The 21,705-nt window shown below is 46.9% G+C and overlaps 1 protein-coding gene across 1 annotated transcript in view; it reads left to right on the top strand.

The window, feature by feature from the left end:
• Positions 1–21,705, top strand: part of IL1RAPL1 (interleukin 1 receptor accessory protein like 1) — a 2,372,066-nt gene that overhangs the window by 1,172,372 nt on the left and 1,177,989 nt on the right. The window lies entirely within an intron of this gene.

Raw genomic sequence — 21,705 nt, 5'->3', positions numbered from 1 at the left:
ATAACTCAGCCCAAGTATTAGCAAGAGCTGGGAAGTTTGTTAATATTATCTTAACTGCATTGCACAATGCCCAGCATTAAGAAACTGACAAACTCTATTCTTACTTGCACATATGAACGTCGATGAAAGCTAAACCCTTTATGATAAGCACTGTGACATTTATTTTTTTGCATTCACCTGATTTACAAATGTATACATCATTTTTTTGCTTTTATTAATTCTTATATTTTAATCCTTGAATTTTATTAATACGTTTGTATGTTACGGTTTTAATTAACTGTATAATAAAGTAAGTAGGTAAGTAAATACTCCTCCATCCACCCAGGCACTACCCATGCACTCATACAATCACCCAAGCATTACCCATGCACTCCTGCAATCACTTAGGCACTACGTATACACTCCTCCAAACACCCAGGCACTACCTCTGCACTCATGCAATCACCTAAGCATTACCCATGCACTCCTTCAATCACTAAAGTAGTGCCAATGCACTCCTCCAGTCACCCAGACATTAGTTCTGCACTTATGCAATCACCCAGGCATTACCCATGCACTCATGCATGCACTCAGGCACTTCTGCTGCACTCATGCAATCACCCAAGCACTACCCATGCAGTCTTCCAGTCATCCAAGTACTACTCCTGCATTCATGCAATCATCCAGGTACTACTCATACACTCCTCCAATCACCCAGGAACTACCCATGCATTCCTACATGCACCAGACACTACCCATGCATTCTTTGATGCATCCAGACATTACCCCTGCACTCATGCAGTCATCCAGGCATTACCCATGCATTCTTTCCATCACACAGGCAGTGCCCATGCACTCCTCCAATCACCAAAGCACTACCCATGCACTTTTGCAATCATCTGGGCATTAGCTATGCACTCCATCAATCACTCAGGCAGTACCCATATACTCCTCCAATCACACACACATTACTACTGCCCTCATGGAATCACCCAGGCATTACCCATGCACTCCGTCAATCACTCAGGCAGTACCCATGCATTCCTCCAATCACCCAGACATTACTCTTGCACTCATGGAATCACCCAGGCACTACCCATACACTCCTTCAATCACATAGGCAGTGCCTATGCACTCCTCCATTCACCCAGATATTACCCCTACACTCATGCAATCACCCAGGCATTACCCAAGTAGTTCTTCAATCACTCATGCAGTACCCATGTACTCCTCCAATCACCTAGACATTACCCCTGCACTCATGCAATCACCCAGGCATTACCTATGCACACCTTCAATCACTCAGGCAGTACCCATGCACTTCTTGAATCATCCAGGCACCACCCATACACTCATGCAATCACCCAGGCATTACCCATCCACTCCTTCAATCACTCAGGCCGTATCCATGCACTCCTCCAATCACCCAGACATTACACCTTCACTCATGCAATCACCCAGGCATTATCCATGCACTCCTTCAATCACTCAGGCAGTATGCATGCACTCCTCCAATCACCCAGGCACTACTCATGCACTTATGTAATCACCCATGCATTACCTATGCACTCTTTCAATCACTCAGGCAGTACCCATGCACTCCTCCAATTACCCAGATATTACTTCTGCACTCATGGAATCACCCACGCACTACCCATGCACTCATGCAATTACCTAGGCAGTGCCCATGCACTCTTCCAATCACCCAGGCACTACCCATGCATGTAGGAGAGTAGGATCTGCTTCACATGGTTACCCCCATTTTTTGCTGGTGTTTCACTGTTTTTCGACTTTAGTCTGGCTGGGACCCTGCTATTCAGGGCCCCAGCCTAGCTGCTTCCTCCCTAAATTGATTCCATGTACACTAGGTACATCACAGATTGGATTCTGAGGTGCCCTTATAAGTTCCTAGTATATGGTATACTATGTACCTAGGGCATAGGTACCCCAGAGGCCTACCAGGGGCTGAAGCATGTATTATGCCACCCCTGGAAAGCCCTCCAAAATGACACCACAGATCTGCTACTGCAGCCTGGGTAAGGTGGTGCATGCACCCCTTATTGAGATATAGGTTCACTATATCTCACTTAATACTGCACATAGAAACCTATCTGTCACCCCTATGGCAGGCCTTATCAATCCTGAAGGCAGGGTGCTTGGTTATATGTGAGAGGGTGCCCAGGCATGAGCTGAGCCCCTCTGCAGCCTTCGGAATCTCTTCTCCGGGGTTGTCAGTAGTGCAGCCTGACCATATACTCTTAAGTGCATTATATCTAAAACGGTTAATGCTATCTTTGGGCTGGCTGCACGGAAACATGTTGTGTTTGGTGTCAAACACCTTGGAATCATACCCCCACATCAATTCCTGATGTGAGAATATGATCCCACCATTCTAGTGGGAGAGACATGGCAGAACCGGTATACCCAGTACCAACTTAACAGAGCCCTGGCATCACAAAATGGATGCTGCAGCCACAGACACAGGTCTGGCCTCCTACTGCTGACCAAAACTCCAGCAGGAGAGGTCTGGACAATAGGTTTCCTGTCAGACAGGCTTATGTGTATTGGGGCTGGGTGAGAGCACTCTCAGTGTGCTTTGAAGTTCTGCACTTGGGGGCACATTTGGTGTCCCTGTGCATAGTCCAGCTCAAACCAATTCAGGGGCTTTCAGCCCCTGCTCTGGCACAAAACTGGACAAAGGAAATGGGTGTCACCACCCCTCTTTCCAAACCCTCCCATGGGTGGGTCCCTAGAGTTAGTCCAACCCCTTCCATAGGTATAAGTGAGGAACCTCTGTAACCAGAACTTTAGATATCCCTGGATGAAACTCTGAAGCTGAATCCTAGAACTTCGATGCTGTACTCAAGACTAGCGGACTGAAGAAATCTCCCTTGGGGTCAAGGAGTGACTCCCCTGCTTGGCAGGCAGCAACAAAGCATTTTGCCGGTCTGCATCTGCCGAAGCTCCCGCCAGACTACTAAGTATTTGCAGCTCAGGAAGAGGATTTCCAGACATCTCAGAGGCTTACCCGAGTCCCCAGCAAAGCTGAAACCTGCAGCCCCCGTGAGTAGCGTGGAACCGGAACTCATGGTCACCGGGCACTTTTGCAAGTGCATTGACGTCTCAACATCACTTGAAGTCTTGCTTGGGACAACTTGTAGCCCCCACCTCGAGCAGAGAATCCACCAAAGATTGACTGCCTAGTCACCCCGAGTGACCAGTGAGCCACCATTTTGTGTTTCCTCTCTAGGTCCCTTTGCGATCCCGGGTCTGTCAACTGGTGGGTCCCTTTGACGTTAACTTTGATTTTCCTTGGGCTTCCCTGGTTGCTCCAGTCGTGCCCTGACTCCCTACCAAGTGGTGAGTCCCTCAGACCTTGCTGGTCTGTACTGAAGCATCTTTCTCCTTTCTGCGTGAGTTGCTGTTGCCAAGGCTTGTTGTGTCCAATCTGGGCACCGACGCTGCAGCACTTGACAGCCTTCATTGGACAGCTTGAATCCAGATCCTGGTCATCCTCGAGGCCTCCTGGACCTCGTGGCTGAAGAGTCAAGCTTCACCTCCTTCACCTGAAATCACCCGACATCGGTGGGCATCTGATCATCGCCTTCCTGGTCACTGGCTAGTGACATTGACTCTGTCCCCTCTGCTTTCAGGTTCTTCTCGACTTCGATCCAGGCTTGGATCTCTTCGGACGCTTCGCATCTTCCCGGCTTCAGCACTTCTTTGCCAGCTCCCATTGAAAACTGCAACGCGACCCGACACCATTTGACATCTATACACCCGGCTTCCCTGGGTGAGGTAACACGAGTACTCCGGTGCTCCCGTGGGTGTTGACCCTAGATCTTCCTAAGTCCAAAAGGGTTTGGTCCGGACTCATTTCTAGGTGTCCCTAACCTTTAAAACTCTAACCTCGACTTTCCCCATAGAAGCTAACGGGAGTTCGCGGCTGTGTTCTCAAACTGCACACGGCACCCGTGGGTCCCCTGTGTCACTACCTTGGGTGGTTCCTTGGGGTCCCAGCGATTCTACAGGATCTAGGCCTTGTGTCTAGTTAAGTCGTGGTTGTTATACTAATATTTTAGTATATGGTTTGGCTCTCCCCTAGGGCCTGACGTGTATTTGTGCCTATTACTGTTATATTTGAAGTGTAACATATCTGTTTTGACCTCTAGCCTCATAAAGAGACTAGTAGGGTGTGTTTAGAAATAAATACATATATTTTATATATATACCTGGTGTGGTTGCTTTTCATTTGGTCATTCAAGAGATTATTGATGGTAAAATGTGCTTCTTTACATTCCTTCAAGACTTAGCCTGAAGGCTGCTCTCCATAGCTACCACTAGGATAGCTTTCAATAAAGGTTGTCTTTACCCTATCAACAATAAGGGGTTGTTTGGACTGGTACAGGGTGCCCACTATAATTAATGGACAGCATATACCAGGCCAACTTCACACAATGCACTTATGCAATCACCCAGGCCTTAACTATGCACTCCTTTAATCAGTTAGACAGTACCCATGCACTCCTCCAATCACCTAGACATTACCGGTGCACTCATACAATCACCCAGGTCCTACCCATGCACTAACTCAGGCAGTGCCCATGCACTCCTCCAATCACACAGACATTACCCCTACACTCATGCAATGACCAAAGCATTATCCATGCACTCCTTCAATCACTCAGGCAGTTCCCATGCATTCCTCCAATCACCCAGGCACTACCCATGCACTACCCATGCACTCCCCATGCACTCCTCCAATTACCCAGATATTACCCCTGCACTCATACAACCACCCTGACATTACCCATGCACTCCTCCATGCACCCAGACATTACCCATGCACTCCTTCAATCACCCTGACATTACCCCTGCACTCATGCAATCCTACAGGCATTACCCAAGCACTCCTTCAATCACTTAGGCAGTACCCCTGCAGTCATGTAATCACCAAAGTATTACCTATGCACTCATGGAATAACTAGGTACTACCCTTGCACTTTTTCAGTCACCCAGGCAGTATCAATGCACTCCTCCAATCACCCAGCCACTACCCATGCACTTTTATTATCCATGCACTTCCTATGAACTCCTCTAATCAACCAGGCACTATCTTTGTACTCCTTCAATCACCAGGCATTACCCATGCATTCATGCAATCACCCAGGCATTACCCATGTACTCCTTCAATCATTCAGGCAGTGCCCATGTACTCCTCTAATCACCCAGACATTACCCCTGCACTTATGAAATTACCCAGCTATTACACATGCACTCCTTCAATCACTGAGGCAGTTCCCATGCACTCCTCTAATCACACAGACATTACCGCTGCACTTATGCAATCACCCAGGGATTACACATGCACACCTTTATTCACTCAGGCAGTTCCCATGCACTTATACAATCATCCAGGCACTATCTATGCACTTATGCAATCACACAAGCACTACTTACAATCACCAAAGCATTACACATGTATTCATGCAATCGCTCAGGTAGTACACATGCACTTTTCCAATCACACATGCACTACCCATACACTTCTCCATATATTCAACTTTGCACAATTCATACAACACTTACAAATGTGTCAATTTTTAACCAAATAGGCGGTTCTGAAAAGAACCATTTTTTCTTCTTTTTCTGTTTTATATTTTTGTGATTTTTTTTTAACACTTTTTAAAAATTATTTTAGGTGTTTTTTGTTTATTAAAAAATGAAAAAATAAACAGAACCAACAAGAAAAAGATTGAAAAAAGTATGCAATTAAAAGTAATTGCATAAACAAAGAAAACAAATAATTAACACTTGTGGTTCTTAATGGCAACCAGGGAAGCATTCACTGATTGCTCACCAACACATAAGGTCTTCTTACATGTTAAACAACACTGCTCCACTCTAGCTAAGTCAGGGAAGATGTTGATTGGAGCAGTTGTTGTGCCAGCAGATGAGGTGCTGGGTCCAGAAGTTTTGTCGTCAGTTGACTTTTTCTCTGGTTCACGATGCAGTTGTTATCTTGCGAGACGCCGAGGTTGCATTGTCTGTAAATGCTTCAGCATAGATGACGTCCCTGTAAGAATATATTTATTTTTAGCCTCGTGGGAGGACCTTATCACAAACGGTGCATGTCTCTTTACGGGCATTCACCTTTTTCTCCCCAGGTGGTATGGAGAAAAATGCCCACATGATGCTCTCATACTAGACTTTGAAGGGTTCCTCCAAGTCTTCTTCCTCTTCAGGTGGAAGCTGCTGTGGTAGATTTTCAGCTGTAATTTTTTGATGGAACAAAAAAACACCAAAAAGATAGATGATGAGAAGCAAAAGACAACAGATGTGTCTTCTGAGATGCCCTTGAAAAAATGAAAAAAATGGGTGCGGTCCTTCAAGTTCTAGAATCAAAAGCTTCTAAACCAATGAAATTGTTTCTTTTGAAGTCAAATGGGATTCGCACACCCGTCGTGCAACCAGAGCACACCCAATGCAATTCCCGAAACATATATTTAACAATAATATATCTTTAATCCAGTTATAAATATATATTTACAATTATGTTAAATAATCTCTTGGTATAATATATATATTAAAGTTATATACATATACTTTTAAAACAAAATAAATTACAGTGGATTTGCACACCTGGCGTGACCCCCGGAAATACATACGTGATGTGACGTTATGCTGGGCGCCCGTCACATAATAAACACGCATCGTACACGACTTAACCAATATGGCGGCAAAATTATTGGATTCGCGCAACCACCGTATTTGGTAGACTATCGGTACGCGAATTCTTCTTTAAAAAAAAAATGTACATTTATATTTTAGAAAAGTGAAAACATCACATTATTTTTATAAAAGTTTAAAAAATAAGAAAAACGATTTTCTAGACATTATGCTTAGATATTAGCATTTAAAAACTTTTAAAATTCACTGAAAAAAACATAGGTTTCAGGGACATTATAGTTGGAAATTAGCATTTAAAAAAACCTTAGAAATTCACTGAAAAAAAACACTGGTTTCAGGGACGTTATAGTTAGAAATTAGTACTTAAAAAAACCTTAGAAATTCACTGAAAAAAACACAGGTTTCAGGGACGTTATAGTTTGTGGGACATTTCACTCATTTGAGATTTTATCAGTGATATCATAAGTGATGTCACTGACCATGTCATGAGTGATGTAATATGTGATGTCATCAGCAGTGCATTGCGGGGGCGCGAGTTATAATTAGCTCAACTAACTATAACGGCCACATTTTTCTGGTTTTGAACAAGAGAAATGTTCAGCTAACTATAACGTCCCTGAAACCTGTGGTTTTTTCAGTGAATTTTTAAGGTTTTTTAAATGTTCATTTCTAACTATAACATCCCTGAAACTTGTGTATTTTTCAGTAAATTTGAGGTTTTTTAAAAGCTAATTTCTAGCTATAACAACCCTGAAACCTATGTTTTTTTAGTGACTATATATATATATATATAAATAAGCTCCAGGTTTGCCCAAACAACAGGAAGCACTCCACAAGCAACACGCTGAAAGCCTTTAATCGGTGCAAAACGCTCCCAACATGCCGATTCCATAAACAGCTTGGTAGTCATTCATGCCTGACGCGTTTCAAAGTAAAACTTCTTCCTCAGAGGCTCTCGACCATCAAGTGTGCTCATGAACACTAACGCCCATTGATTAAATACCTCATGACATGCCTCCAATAGGCTGCTCGATTGAGAAATGTGCAAATGGTTTCTGGGCATTGTAGTGTCTAAATAAAATTCCAAATGGATGCGCGTTATATCTGTTGGCACCACTTTCAAGCCCTCAGAGGGGCCTCAGCATGTCAGTTCGTTTTCAGTCCGTTTGTTGCTGTCCCACATAAGAGGTTCAGTAAATCCCAAATCCTCGTGGCCCCCTGATTAGCGGGGTGGTGCATTCCTCGCGGCGGGGCTGCCGCTTATAGATCAAAGCTCCAGGTTTGCCCAAACAACAGGAAGCACTCCACAAGCAACACACTGAAAGCCTTTAATCGGTGCAAAACACTCCCAACATGCCGATTCCATAAACAGCTTGGTAGTCATTCATGCCTGACGCATTTCAAAGTAAAACTTCTTCCTCAGAGGCTCTCGACCATCAAGTGTGCGCATGAACACTAACGCCCATTGATTAAATACCTCATGACACGCCTCCAATAGGCTGCTCAGTTGAGAACTGTGCAAATGGGTTCATGGAGGCGTGTCATTAGGTATTTAATCAATGGGCATTAGTGTTCATGCGGTTAAAGGCTTTCAGCGTGTTGCTTGTGGAGTGCTTCCTGTTGTTTGGCAAACCTGGAGCTTTAAAAGATAAGGCCGGGCCCAGGGTGATGGAGTCTCCGGGACAAAAATTGGCCTTAGGAGGGGGGCCACGTGGCCCCCCTCCAAAACATTTCTAAAAAAAAGGGTTGGGTTCTCGGGGCCAAAAGTGGCATAGGGAAGAAGTGCCATATGGCATCCCTTCTAGTAATTCTGGTTTTGCCGGGCCCCAGGGGATGGGGTCCCCAGGGCTGAAATCAGCCTGGGGAGGCCCTATAAAAAAGAATTTAATATAGGCCTAGACCCGGCAGATGGGGCCCCCGGTGCCATAATCATGCTTGGGAGGAGGGACATGCTCGCCTCTCTCCCTTTTAAATTTTTTCAAAAAAATGGCTAAGGTCCCGTGGGATGGCATCCCTGGGGCCCAAAAGGGTTAAGGGAAAGTGGGCCCACTGCCCTACTTCCTAAAATAAAAAAAAGAAGAAACTGGCAACTCACCGGAGGCCCCAGCCCCTCCCTGCACCACTCTGCAAACGCGCCTCCTGGTGTGTTCTGGATAGGGGATTAACTTCCCTTTGATCCTAAAGGTCCTTAGGGGCTAACTATTCTATCAGGTACCTCCAGTAAGCCCCACACAGTGGGATTGCTGAGAGGTAGTCTGAGGCCACACACCTTTTTACAACACTCTGTAAATGAGCCTCTTGGTACACTGTTGGTGGGGGCTGAGGTCCCCTTGTGTCCAGAGGACTTCAGGACTAAAGTGGACTTCATCCCCCAAGCAGCAGTGCACCAGGAGGCATGTTTGCAGAGTGGTGTAAAAAGGGGGCATGGCTTCTGACCACTCTCAGCAATCCAGCTGTGTGGGGATTACTGAAGGTAACAGGAGGGCTAGTCTGCCGCATGGACCCTCTGGAGGCAAGGGGACTGTGAGAAGTTGGCCTGGTATATGCTGGTCACTAGTTAAAGTGGCCACCTTGCACAGAGTACAATTCAACTCTTATGGTAGATAGGTTTAAGACAACCTTTTAAAGAAAGCTATCCTAGTGGTAGCTGTGGAGAGCAGCCTTCAGGCTAAGTCTTTAGAGGAATGTAAAGCAGCTTGTTTTACCTTATAATCTCTTGAATTACTAAATGAAAGGACACCACACAGGTATATATATATAAAATATATATGTATTTATTTCTAACACACTCTACTAATCTCTTTATGAAATTAGAAGTCAGGAACATATGCTCAAATCAACGTTTCACAACAAATTAAGCACTTATATGGCTGGGGCCCTAGGGGCGTACCAGACCATATACTAAAAAAGAGACTTCGGAATATCGACTTGCGAGGGGACAAGGCCTAGGGCATTCAGAAGCGCTGGGGCCTCACTAATCCACCCAAGGCAGGTAAGTAAAGGACCCACGGGAGACGCATGCAGTGTGAAAACACAGCCGCGGATCCCAATAGACTTCAATGGAGCAAGTCGTGGTTGGAATTTTAAAGTTTTAGGATACTTCGGGAGAGTCTACAAGCAAGTCACTTACAGGGTGTGTAGCTCAAGAGCCAACACACCCAGGAGCACCGTAGTGCTGGAGTTACCTCACCCAGGGAAGCCGGTGCATAGGTGTCTTTTGGTGTCGCGGCATCATTTTCAATGGGAGTCATAGAAGACTTGCTGCTTGTGAAGACAGGAGAAGTGTCCGATGGTGTCCAAGGCTGGATTCAGAAGCAAGAAGACCTGAAAGCAGAGGAGACAGTGTTCAAAGTCACTTGGCAGTGACCCGGGACAAGGAAGCTGGATGCCCACAGTCATTGGGTGATTTCAGGTGATCACGGGTGTCTTGACTCTTCAGCCACGAGGTCCAGGAGGTGTCAACGATGACCAGGAGCTGGATTTGGCGTGTCCCATGAAGTCTGCAGCTTACTGCGGTGTCGGTGACCAGATTGGAGCCAACAAGCCTTGGTAACAGCACGTCTCGGGGAAAGTGTAAAAAGTCAGCGGTGCAGACCAGCAAGGTCTGAGGGACTCACCCAGCGAGGGTAAGTCAGAGCATGCCTGGAGCAATCAGGGGAGCCCTTTGGATTTGTAGAAAGGTCTTCTGGGGACCCACAAGCCAGCCGGCAAGGGATCACGAAGACGCCTCAGGAGGATTCACTCACCAGGAGCCCACGGTCACTCGCGACGAGGTAGGCCTCTGATCTTTAGTGGAAATCCTGCTGGAGGCTTGGACCACACGTGGTCCAATGCACACATTCGTAGAACGTCGTGAAGGCGATTGCACTCGAAAATAGTGCACGGTACCCCGGTATTGCTGTTCCTCGTCATTCGTGGGGTCTACTTGCCTCTGCGTCACTGGTGACTCACGATGGCCTTGGAGAAGTCAGGAAGTCCACTTTCGGGGCTGCAGGGACTTCGGACTCCGGCGGGAGCGGGAAAGTTTGCGACTGTAGATGCAAAGTTTAGGTGCCTGCCAAGCAGGGGAGTCACTCCTTGACTCCAAGGGAGATTCTTCAGTCTTCCAAAGGTAGTGAAACGTCGAAGGTCCAGGATTCTTCTTCAGAGCGTTGTCCAGGGATATCTAGTTTGCAATGGCAAGGGTTCCCTAACTTATACTACAAGGAAGGGAGGGACTAGCTCTATGACCCCTCCTATGGGAGGGTCAGGGGAGTGGGTGGCTAAACCCACTTCCCTTCGTCCAGTTTCGCTCCAGAGCAGGGGCAGGTAGCCCCTGAACCGGTTTGAGCTGGCATATGCACAGAGGAGCCTACTGCTCCCCCCGTGCAGGACTTCAAAGCACTCTAGGAGTGCACCCACCCAGCACCAATACACTAAATCCTGTCTGGGAGGTGGTTACACCTCCCTGTGACAGGATGCCTATTGTTGGGCCACCTCCACTGCGAGTTTCGGTCAGCAGCAGGAGGGCAGCCCAGTGTCTGTGACTGGTGGCATCCATTTTGTGATGCCAGCGCTCTTCAGGATTCCACTGTGTTTCCACAGTGGGTACATGTCTATCCCTCTAGAAGGGTGGGATCATACTCCCACACCAGTTACTGGTGTGGGGGTATGATTCCAAAGCGTTTGACACCAAACACGACATGTTTTGATGTAGCCATCCCAGAGTTAGCATTTACCGCAAGGTTATAATGCACTTAAGTGTATATGGTTCAACCGCATCCACAAACAGCCACAGAGAATGGACTCTGAGAGCTGCAGAGGGGCCCTGCTCAGGCAGATGCACTCCCTCACATGGAAACCAAGCACCCTGCCCTCAGGATTGATAGGGCCTGCCTTAGGGGTGACTGATAGGTTTATATGTGTGTGTAGGTAGAGATATAGTGTACCTATATCTCAGTGAGGGGTGCTAACACTACCTCACCCAGGCTGCAGTAGCAGGTCGGTGGTGTCAGATTTAGTCTGCTTCTCAGGGGTGGCATAATACATGGTTCAGCCCCTGGTAGGCCTGCGAAGTACCTATGGCTTTGGTACCTAAGGTACCATATACTAGGGGCTCATACGGTACCACAGTATCCAATCACTAGTGCACCTAATATGCACACCAAGTTGTTTAGAGAGAACAGAGAGGCTGGGGCCCTGATAAGCAGGGTCCCAGCCAGACTATTGCCAGAAACCAGTGTTAACATTAAAAAAAAAAGTGGGGGCAACATAAGTGCAGATCCTACTCCCTTACACAACCCCCCCCAAACGCAGGGACACTAAACTAACCTTGACCAGTTGAGTCTTCGTGTTCACAGTGGAAATACCTTGAGAGTCCATCTGCATTGGCATGTTGGGTCCCAGGTCTATGTTCCACTGTATAGTCCATCCCCTGTAGGGAAATGGACCAACTGGGTTTTCACCTTTCATCTGTTTGAGCCATAGGAGGGGCTTGTGGTCAGTCTGAACTATGAAGTGAGTGCCAAACAAGTATGGCCTCAGCTTCTTCAGGACCCACACCACAGAAAAGGCCTCCCTCTCTATAGCTGACCAACGTTTCTCTCTAGGGGTCAGCCTTCTGCTTATAAAAGCTACTGGCTGGTCTTGACCTTCATCATTCAGTTGAGACAGTACAGTTCCCACACCCAGCTCAGAAGCATCTGTTTGGACAATTAACTTTTTGGTGTAGTCTGGACTCTGTAAAATGGGGGCATTGCACATGGCCTGCTTTAGGTCTTCAAATGCCTTCTGACAGCTAGCTGTCCACTGAACCTTTTTTGGCATTTTCTTTGAGGTAAGATCATTTAAGGGGGTCACTATAGATCCATATCCCTTAACAAACCTCCTATAGTACCCAGTCTGGCCTAAAAAGGCTCTCACCTGTGTCTGGGTGGTTGGAGCAACCCATTCCATGATGGTTTGGATTTTGCTCTGTAAAGCTGAACCTGGCCTCCACCTACAAGGTGGCCCAGGTACACAACCTGATTCTGCCCTATCTAGCACTTAGTGGCCTTGAAAGTGAGGCCTGCTTTTTGCAAGGCCTCCAAAACATTTCTGAGGTGGACCAGGTGATCCTGCCAGGAGGAACTAAAGTCAGCAATATCATCTAGATAAGCTGAGCAATAAGTTTCCATCCCTGTCAGAACTTTGTTCACCAACCTCTGAAAAGCGGAAGGTGCATACTTCAAACCAAAGGGCATCACCACAAAATGGTAGTGCCCACTAGGGGTCGAAAATGCTGTTTTGGCCTTGGCATCATCAGCTAACCTGATCTGCCAGTAGCCAGCTGTTAGGTCAAATGTACTCAGATACTTGGCTGAGGCCAAAGTACCAATCATCTCATCTGCCCTTGAAATTGGATAGGCATCAGTCCTGGTGACTGCATTGAGGCCGTTGTAGTCTACACAAAACCTCATTTCTTTCTTATCACCCTGGGTATGAGGTTTAGATACTAGGACTACTGGGCTAGCCCAAGGGCTATCTGAAGCTCAATCACATCTAATTCCAAAATCTTCTGGACTTCAGTCCTGATACAGTCCCTGACATGGTCAGGTTGCCTGTAGATTTTACTCTTCACAGGCAGACTGTCTCCAGTGTCCACCTCATGGGTGCACCAGGTAGTCTTACTAGGGGTGAGGCTAAACATATGTCTGTACTGTTGCAGAACTTGTCTACATTCAGTTTGCTGATGGTCAGTGAGGCTGCTTGCCAAAGCAACACCATCTACTGACCCATCATCAGGGTTCTGTGAGAGCAGGTCAGGGAGAGGGTCACTCTCCTCCTCCTGTTCCTCATCAGTTGCCATGAGCAAGCCCATATCAGCCCTGTCAACATATGGTTTCAATCTTTTGACATGGAGCACCCTAAGGGGGCTCTTGGGAGACCCAAGATTCACCAGGTAGGTGACTTCTCCCTTTTGCTCAACAATTGTATGGGGCCACTCCATTTGTCCTGGAGGGCTGCTGGGGCCACAGGCTCCACCACACACACTTTCTGTCCTGGCTGGTACACAGTCAGCACACCCTTTTGGTCATGCCAAGTTGTTTGTAGTTCTTGGCTGGCCTCCAGATTTTTAGTTGCCTTATTCATGTATTCGGCCATCCTGGAGCGGAGACCAAGTACATCGTCCATCACATCCTATTTGGGAGGTTTGAGAGGTAACTCCCAGCCCTCCTTCACCAAAAATAATGGACCTCTATCAGGATGCCCAAACAGAAGTTCAAATGGGCTTTAACCAACCCCCTTCTTTGGAACCTCTCTGTAGGCAAACAGAAGGCAGGAACGTAAAAGGTCCCATTTTAGCCTAAGCTTTTCTGGGAGGCCTTTAATCATTCCCTTTAGGGTTTTGTTGAAACGTTCAACAAACCCATTGCATTGTGGGTGATAGGGAGTAGTGAATTTATAAGTTACACCACACTCCTTCCACATTGCTTTTAGATATCCTGACATGAAGTTGGTGCCTCTGTCAGATATGACCTCCTTTGGGAAACCCACTCTGGAGAAAACTCCAATGAGGGCTCTTGCCACCACAGGGGCTGTGGTGGTCCTCAGGGGAATTGCCTCTGGGTTCCTGGTAGCATGATCCACTACCACCAGGATAAATCTGTGCCCAGATGCTGTTGGAGTGTCAAGGGGACCAACAATGTCAATCCCTATACTTTCAAAAAGTACCCCCACCACAGGTAGTGGTATCAGGGGGGCCTTTGTTGTGCCACCTGACTTGCCACTGGCTTGGCAAATGACACAGGAGCGACAAAACTCATTGGTGTCCTCTGACATATGTGGCCAATGAAAATGGGGAACAAGCCTGTCCCAGGTCTTGTTTTGGCCCACGTGACCTGCTAAAGGGATGTCATGGGCTAGGATCAAGAGGAGCCCCCTAAACTTCTGAGGTATTACCAACCTCCAGGTGGCTCCAGGGGTTGGATCTCTCATCTCAGAATATAGGAGTCCCTCATCCCAATAAACTTTATGGGACCCACTAGCCCTCCCAGCAGCCTCAGCAGCAGCCTGCTGTCTGAGGGGTTCAAGGGAGGGGCAGCACTGTTGCTCCTTACTCAGATCTTCCCTAGAAAGGCCCCCTGCCCCCAAGAACTCAACCTGATCAGGTTGAAGTCCCTCTGGGGAAGTTCCTACTTCAGGATCTGCTTCTCCTCCCTCAAGAGGTGAATCTGTGATCTGAGACAGAGAGGAAGGCACTGCATTAACCCTACTGCTCCTCTTCTTGGGTAGCACCTGGTCCATAGTTTCAGGATCCAGAGCTGGTTCAGTTTGATGCCTTTTGGCCTGTGACCTGGTCACAGGAAATACCTCTGCAGGGATGCCTAACATCTAAGCATGAGTCCCTAACTCTACTTTAGACCTGGCTGAAGTCTCTAGATCATTGCCCAATAGACATTCGACAGGGAGGTCTGCAGTAACTACTACCTTCTTGAGGCCAGTTACCCTCCCCAGGAGAAATTCACAACTGCCAGACTATGGTTGGTCCTGACATTGCTTGCATTGGTAACCTGGTACATTTCACCCAGGATGATCTGTCCAGGGCCCAGAAGATCCTCTGCCATCATGGTGACACTAGCACCTGTGTCCCTAAATGCCAAAGCCTGTTTGCCATTTATTACAGACTGCTGTTTGTATTTGCCCAGATTACTGGGTCTCACTAGGAAGGACATATCAATGACTCCATCACAAATCAGCAATGCCTGAGTGGGTACTCTGACTAGGCCAGAGTCCACTTCAGAACCCAGGGTCAACCCTACCACACCATTATTCTGAATACCACCTCCACTAGTTGCTGAACTAGGAGGTACAGATGTCTTAGGGGCAGGAGTGGTGGTGATTTGGTCTTTGGACTTGTTACAGTCAGAAGTCTAGTGCCCTTTCTGTTTACAGAATTTGCACCAGGGCTTCTTTTGGCCTTTTCCCGTGTTTGACTGCAAATCCCCACCAGATGCAGATTTTTGGGGCCCTTGTGAAGACTTCTGGTCTTTTGACTTATCCCCACCTTTCTCAGAGCCTTTAGGATCTTGCTTATTGGTGTCACCCCCTTGGTTCTGGGTTTTCTGCCTCACCCTGTTTCTGACCCATTTGTCTGCCTTCTTTCCCAATTCTTGGGGAGAGGTCAGATCAGAGTCCACCAGGTACTGATGCAACAACTGGTTCTGGCAATTATTGTTCTCTCATCATAAGATGATGCAATCGCTTAAAGTCAGTAACTCTACTACCAACCAGCCAACCCTCCAGAGCCTTGGTTGCACAATCTACAAAGTCAGTCCAGTCCTGAGTCTGTGCTTTCTGGGTGTCTCTGAACTTCAACCTGTACTGCTCAGTGGTTAGGCCAAACCCATCTATCAGTGCACTCTTCAGGACTTCATAATCATCAGCATCCTCTTCTCTAACAGTGAGGAGCTTGTCTCTGCCTTTATCTGAAAAGGAGAGCCACAGGATTGCTGCCCACTGCTTTTGGGGGACCTGTTGTACTCTACAGGCTCTTTCCATAGCAGTAATCCATTTATGGATATCATCCCCACTCTGGTAGGGAGGAACAATCTTGGACAGGTTCCTATGGTCTGGAATATATTCTCTAACTCTAGGGACACTGTTGATGCCAACAGGGGTTTCTAACCCCTCTCTTCTAGAAGCTCGCTGGAGATCAAAGGCTTCTTTATCCAATGCCAACTGCTTGGTTTTGAGGGTAAATCTTGCTTCCTCATACTGCACCAGTTTGTACATTCTTTCAGAGGAGGTCTCTCTTCTACTAAAGTAGGAGTTCCTCTGCTGGACATATTCTCTGCCAGAGTGATAGGAGTGGTCAGACTCCCTAGAAGGGGACCTAGGCCTCTCCTCCACTCTGTCAGTTCTCTTAGGGAGCATTCCTCTGTCCTTTTCAAATCCTTGTGGATCTGGCCCATCATCCACAGACTCCAGGTCATCTTGATTTTCATCATCTGACCCAGAGACTGTAATTGACCCACCCCCTGATTCAGACCTATTAGCTCCTAGAGCCAATCTAAGATCAGCAGATCTATCAGGTGTAGTGTGGAGGGACTCTGTCCTAGCTTCAGGTGCCTTGCAGCACACATGTCTTTCAAGTCAAAGAAAGTCATGTCCTTATACTGAGGCAGAGTGGACCCACCGGCTCCACCCCTTAAGGACATTCCAGTGTTGTGCAGTGTTGTACTACCTACACTAGTTTGTGGGCTACCGATCCTAGCTTGAGATGTAGAAAGGGTGTGCTATCCGTTTACACACAGCTCTAAGTTCAGTAGAACTTGTTGATACTAAGCTTGACTTTATATGTACCTTGAGTACCTATAGTGGTTTTCAGTTAGTAATTTAAATAGAGATTTTCTGGTAAAACAATGGCAAGCTGTAATCTCACACGCTGCCCACCAATGTGAGAAATTGGCCTGGTATATGCTGGTTACTAGTTAAAGTGGCCACCTTGCACCAGTACAATTCGACTCTTATGGTAGATAGGTTTAAGACAACCTTTTAAAGGAAGCTATCCTAGTGGTAGCTGTGGAGAGCAGCCTTCAGGCTAAGTCTTTAGAGGAATGTAAAGAAGCTTGTTTTACCTTATAATCTCTTGAATTACTAAATGAAAGGACATCACACAGGTATATATATAAAATATATATGTATTTATTTCTAACACTCTCTACTATTCTCTTTATGAGATTAGAAGTCAGGAACATATGCACAAATCAACGTTTCACAACAAATTAAGCACTTATATGGCTGGGGCCCTAGGGGCGTACCTGACCCTATTCTAAAAAAGAGTCTTAGGAATATCGACTGGCGAGGGGACAAGGCCTAGGGCCTTCAGAAGCACTGGGACCTCACTAATCCACCCAAGGCAGGTAAGTAAAGGACCCACGGGAGAGGCATGCAGTGTGAGAACACAGTCGTGGATCCCAATAGACTTCAATGGAGCAAGTCGCGGTTGGAATTTTAAAGTGTGAGGATACTTCGGGAGAGTGTACAAGCAAGTCACTTACAGGGTAAGTACTTCTCGCGGCAATTCTAAACTCCCCGACGCTTCCGCGATGCGTGGACGCTTTCCTTCCCGCTAAAGACACGGGAAACCCCAGAGTCGGCAGACGCTTCCACAGAGCGCGGACGCGCGCCTTCCTGCTGAAGAGGCGAGAGACGCCTCTACGGAGCTCCGAGGGTGGATGCTTTCCTTCCCGCCTCGGAGTGTTTTGGGTGCTCTGAGGGCGGACGCTTTCCTTCCCGCCTCAGAGTATACGGATACAAACCCTGGGCCCCCGAGGACCACAAGAGGGCAATACCTGCGGAGACAGCGCTGGATCACCTCGCCGTGCGCAGGTAACGTGTGCAAGTGCGAGTCATGTTTCAGCGCCCCCGACATTGACGCGCTGCCAGAGACGAGACGATATGCAAGGCTTGAAAACGCCATAGCATACACTCTGCGTAACAGCGCTTACTTTTGTAATTCCTCCTAGGGATTTTGTGTTAATTATAGGAGCTTCATTCCCTGCTTGTCGTGACGTTGTGAAACAAGCTGTGGGGAAGACTTATGTTACCGCTGGCTGTGATGGGGAACAGCCAGGCGGAATAATTTCATGGTGCTTCCGGGTGCTGCAGCTGCTGTTTAGTCGACTGGTCTCTTTTGACTTCTGGTAACTGGCGTAGGGGAGAGGTGGAAAACGATTGAGAAGCCAGTACCTTCAGAATAAACCACGCCAGGCACATCGTGAGTGGTTGAGGTGTCATCTATTATATGTCCCTCTATCTTTTGTCTGCAGTACGCCATTAGAAGGAGGGTGGAAGGAGCCTAGACCAGTCGCACTACCAAGACGCCCGCACTACCTACAGTACTACCTTATCTTTTATCCCCTTCCCTGTTCCCCTGGGTGCTGTTTACCATAGCTGTGTTCCCTACACTGTGGGAGGTTGTGCCCTGGTGAATAGGGAGGCCTTTCTACCTGCTGTCGTCCTCGAAGGCTGCTGTGATAAGGTTAGTGGCTTGCCCTTCTCTCTTGCGCTGCTGACACACATGACACTAATACGCACTCCAAGGTGTTTAGAGAGAACAGAGAGGCTGGGGCCCTGATTCGCAGGGTCCAAGCCAGACTATAGCCAGAAACCAGTGTTAACATTAGAAAAAAAGTGGGGGCAACATAAGTACAGATCCTACACTCCTACAGGGACCTATTCCACCAACCAAGAGCACGCCAGGAAGTGTGTTTGTAGACTGATGGAGAAAGGGGGCATGACCTGTGTCCACTTCTCAACAATCCTACTATGTGGAGCATACTGGAGGTACCAGGTAGGATAGCTGGCCCCTAAGGATCCCCAGCAGTGAAGGGGACTTCAATCACCATCCAAGAGTGCGTCAGGGAGCGTGTTTGCAGAGTGGTGATCAAAGGTGGCGTGGCCTGCTATGAGAACTAAGCAATCCTGCTGTGTGGAACTTACTGTAGGTAATAGGAGGGGTAGTTGTCCCCCAAGGATATCCTTGGGGGCCAACTACCCCTCCTTTACCTCCAGTAAGTCCAATACAGTGGGATTCCTAAGAGGTCTTCAGAGGTCACTCCCCCTTTCCCCACCACTCTGCAAATGTGTCTCCTGGCACACTACTGGTTGGGGGATGAAGTCAACTTTACCCCTGAGGGATTGTGGGGACCAAGAGCCCTCCTGGTACCTCTAGTAAGTCGAACACAGCAGAATTCATGAGCGCTGGTCAGAGATCCAGCCCACTTTTTCCACCACTCTGCAAATGCGACTACTAGTTAAAGAAGCATTTGCAATGTAATAAGTCTTGTCTTTGTGAGAGTTAGAGATATTGGCTTTGTAAATGTAAATGTTTTTTACTAATGTTTTTGCGAGTGAAGTGGATGTACGCTTTGAGTAGTGGAATTATGTAGATAGAAACTATGTGATATTTAGTGTATAGGAATTATGGAGAGTGAGATTATGTTTTATGTAGAGTAATTATGTGGTATGATAGTCTGTGTTGTAGAGTGGTAACCTCAGGATTAATCTTCCTCATTTACATAGAAGCTAAACTGTAAACTCAATGAGACAAAAAAAGAAGGAAACACTGATTAGAACTTCTGGACCTAGTTAGAGGTATGAGCAGGGCCACTGGAATTATGCTTCTGTTTGGCTGCACCGACTTTCGCACAATTATACATTTTTCACATTTAGTACATAATCCATCATCTGCTGCACAATCTGCTCAAACATTACAAAGATGCAGTGACAAGTGTTACAGCGTGGTGGAAGGCCCCTTGCAAACCTGGAATGGTCACCTGTTACTAATTGCTAAATGTGGGTGTTAAATTGGCACTAATGGTGCACAAACCACTCTTGCTTCTTTCTGTGCCTCTCTTGCCTCTTTCTGCATTTCTCTTGCTTCTTTCTGCACCTTTCTTCCTTTCTCTGCACATCTCTTCTAATTTCTGCACCTCCCTTCTCTCTGCACTTCTCTTTCTTCTTTCTGCACCTTCTTCTTTCTTCACTTATCTTACCTCTTTCTGCAACCTCTTCCCTCTTTTTGTACTCCTCTTGCCTCCTTCTGTACCTTGCTTGCTTCTTTATGCACTTCCCTTACTTCTTTCTGCACCTCTCTTGCTACTTTCTGTACCCATTGTGTCTCTTTCTGACCCCTGCTGCTTTTTTCTGCACTTCTCTTGGTTCTTTCTGCACCTCTCTTGCTTTTTTCTGCACCCCTCTTCCCTCTTTCTGCACCTCTATTGCCTGTTTCTGTACCTCTTTCGCCTCTTTTTGCACTGCTCTTGCGTCTTTCTGCATTTAAGTTGCTCCTTTCTGCACTTCTCTTCCGTCCTTCTGCACCAATCTTGCCTAATCTTGCCTAATTTCTGTACCTCTGTTGCTTCTTTCTGCAATTCTCTTGCTTCTTGCTGTACCTCTATTGCTTCTTCCTACACCTCTACTGCTTCTTTCTGAATGACTCTTCCCTCTTTCTACACCCCTCTTCCTTTCTGCACTTCTCATGCTGCTTTCTGCACCCCTCTTGCCTCTTTCTAAAGTTATCTTGCCTCTTTCAGTATCACTGTTGTTTCTTTCTGCACTTTTCTTGCTTTTTTCCACAGTTCTCTTGCTTGTTTATGCACCCCTCTTTTATCTTTCTGCACCTCTCTTGACTGTTTCTGCAAATCTCTTGCCTCTTTCTGTAGTTCTCTTACCTACTTCTGCATGCCTCTTGCTTCTTTCTGCACCTCTCTTGCCTCTTTCTGCACACCTCTTGCCTCTTTCCGCACATCTCTTGCTTCTTTCTGCACTTCTGTTGCTTCTTTTGGCACTTCTCTTGCCTCTTTCTATACCCCTCTTCCCTCTTTCAGGACCTCTTGAGCCTATTTCTGCACTTCTGTTTCCTGTTTCTACACCTCTCTTGCCTCTTTCTCCACTGCTCTTGATTCTTTATGCACCTCACTTGCTTCCTTCTGGATCCTCTTGCCTCTTTCTACACTCCTCTTCCCTCCAACTGTACCTCTCTTGCTTCTGTCTGAATACCTCTTGGATCTTTCTGCACTTCCCTTGCATCTTTCTGCACCTCTGTTGCTTGTTTCTACACTTCTCTTGTTTCTTTCTGCACCTTTCATGCTTCTTTCTGCACTCCAGTTAGGGTTTTCTGTAGTCTTCTTCCCTCTTTGTACACCTCTCTTGTATCTTTTTGTGCCCCTCTTGCCTCTTTTTCCACCTCTCTTACTTCTATCTGCATGTGTCTTGCTTCCTTCTGCACCTCTCTTGCTTCTTTCTGCACCTTCTTTCATTTTTCTGCACCTCTCTTGCCTCTTTCTGCACCTCTCTTGATTTGTTCTGCAATTCTTCTGGCTCTTTCTGCACCACCTTCCCTCTTTGTGCACCTCTTTTGCCTCTTTATGCATTTCTCTTGCCTGTTTCTGTACCCCTTTTGCCTTTTTACGCACCTCGTTGCTTCCTTCTGCACTTCTCCTGTTTCTTTCTACACCTCTCTTGCTTCTTTCTGCACCCCTCTTTCTTCTTTCTGCACCCTTCTTCCTT

This window comes from Triturus cristatus, chromosome 8 (assembly GCF_964204655.1).
Source record: "Triturus cristatus chromosome 8, aTriCri1.1, whole genome shotgun sequence".
NCBI lineage: Eukaryota > Metazoa > Chordata > Amphibia > Caudata > Salamandridae > Triturus > Triturus cristatus.
Note: the sequence above shows the minus strand (reverse complement) of the source record. Positions and strands in the feature narration are given on the sequence as shown.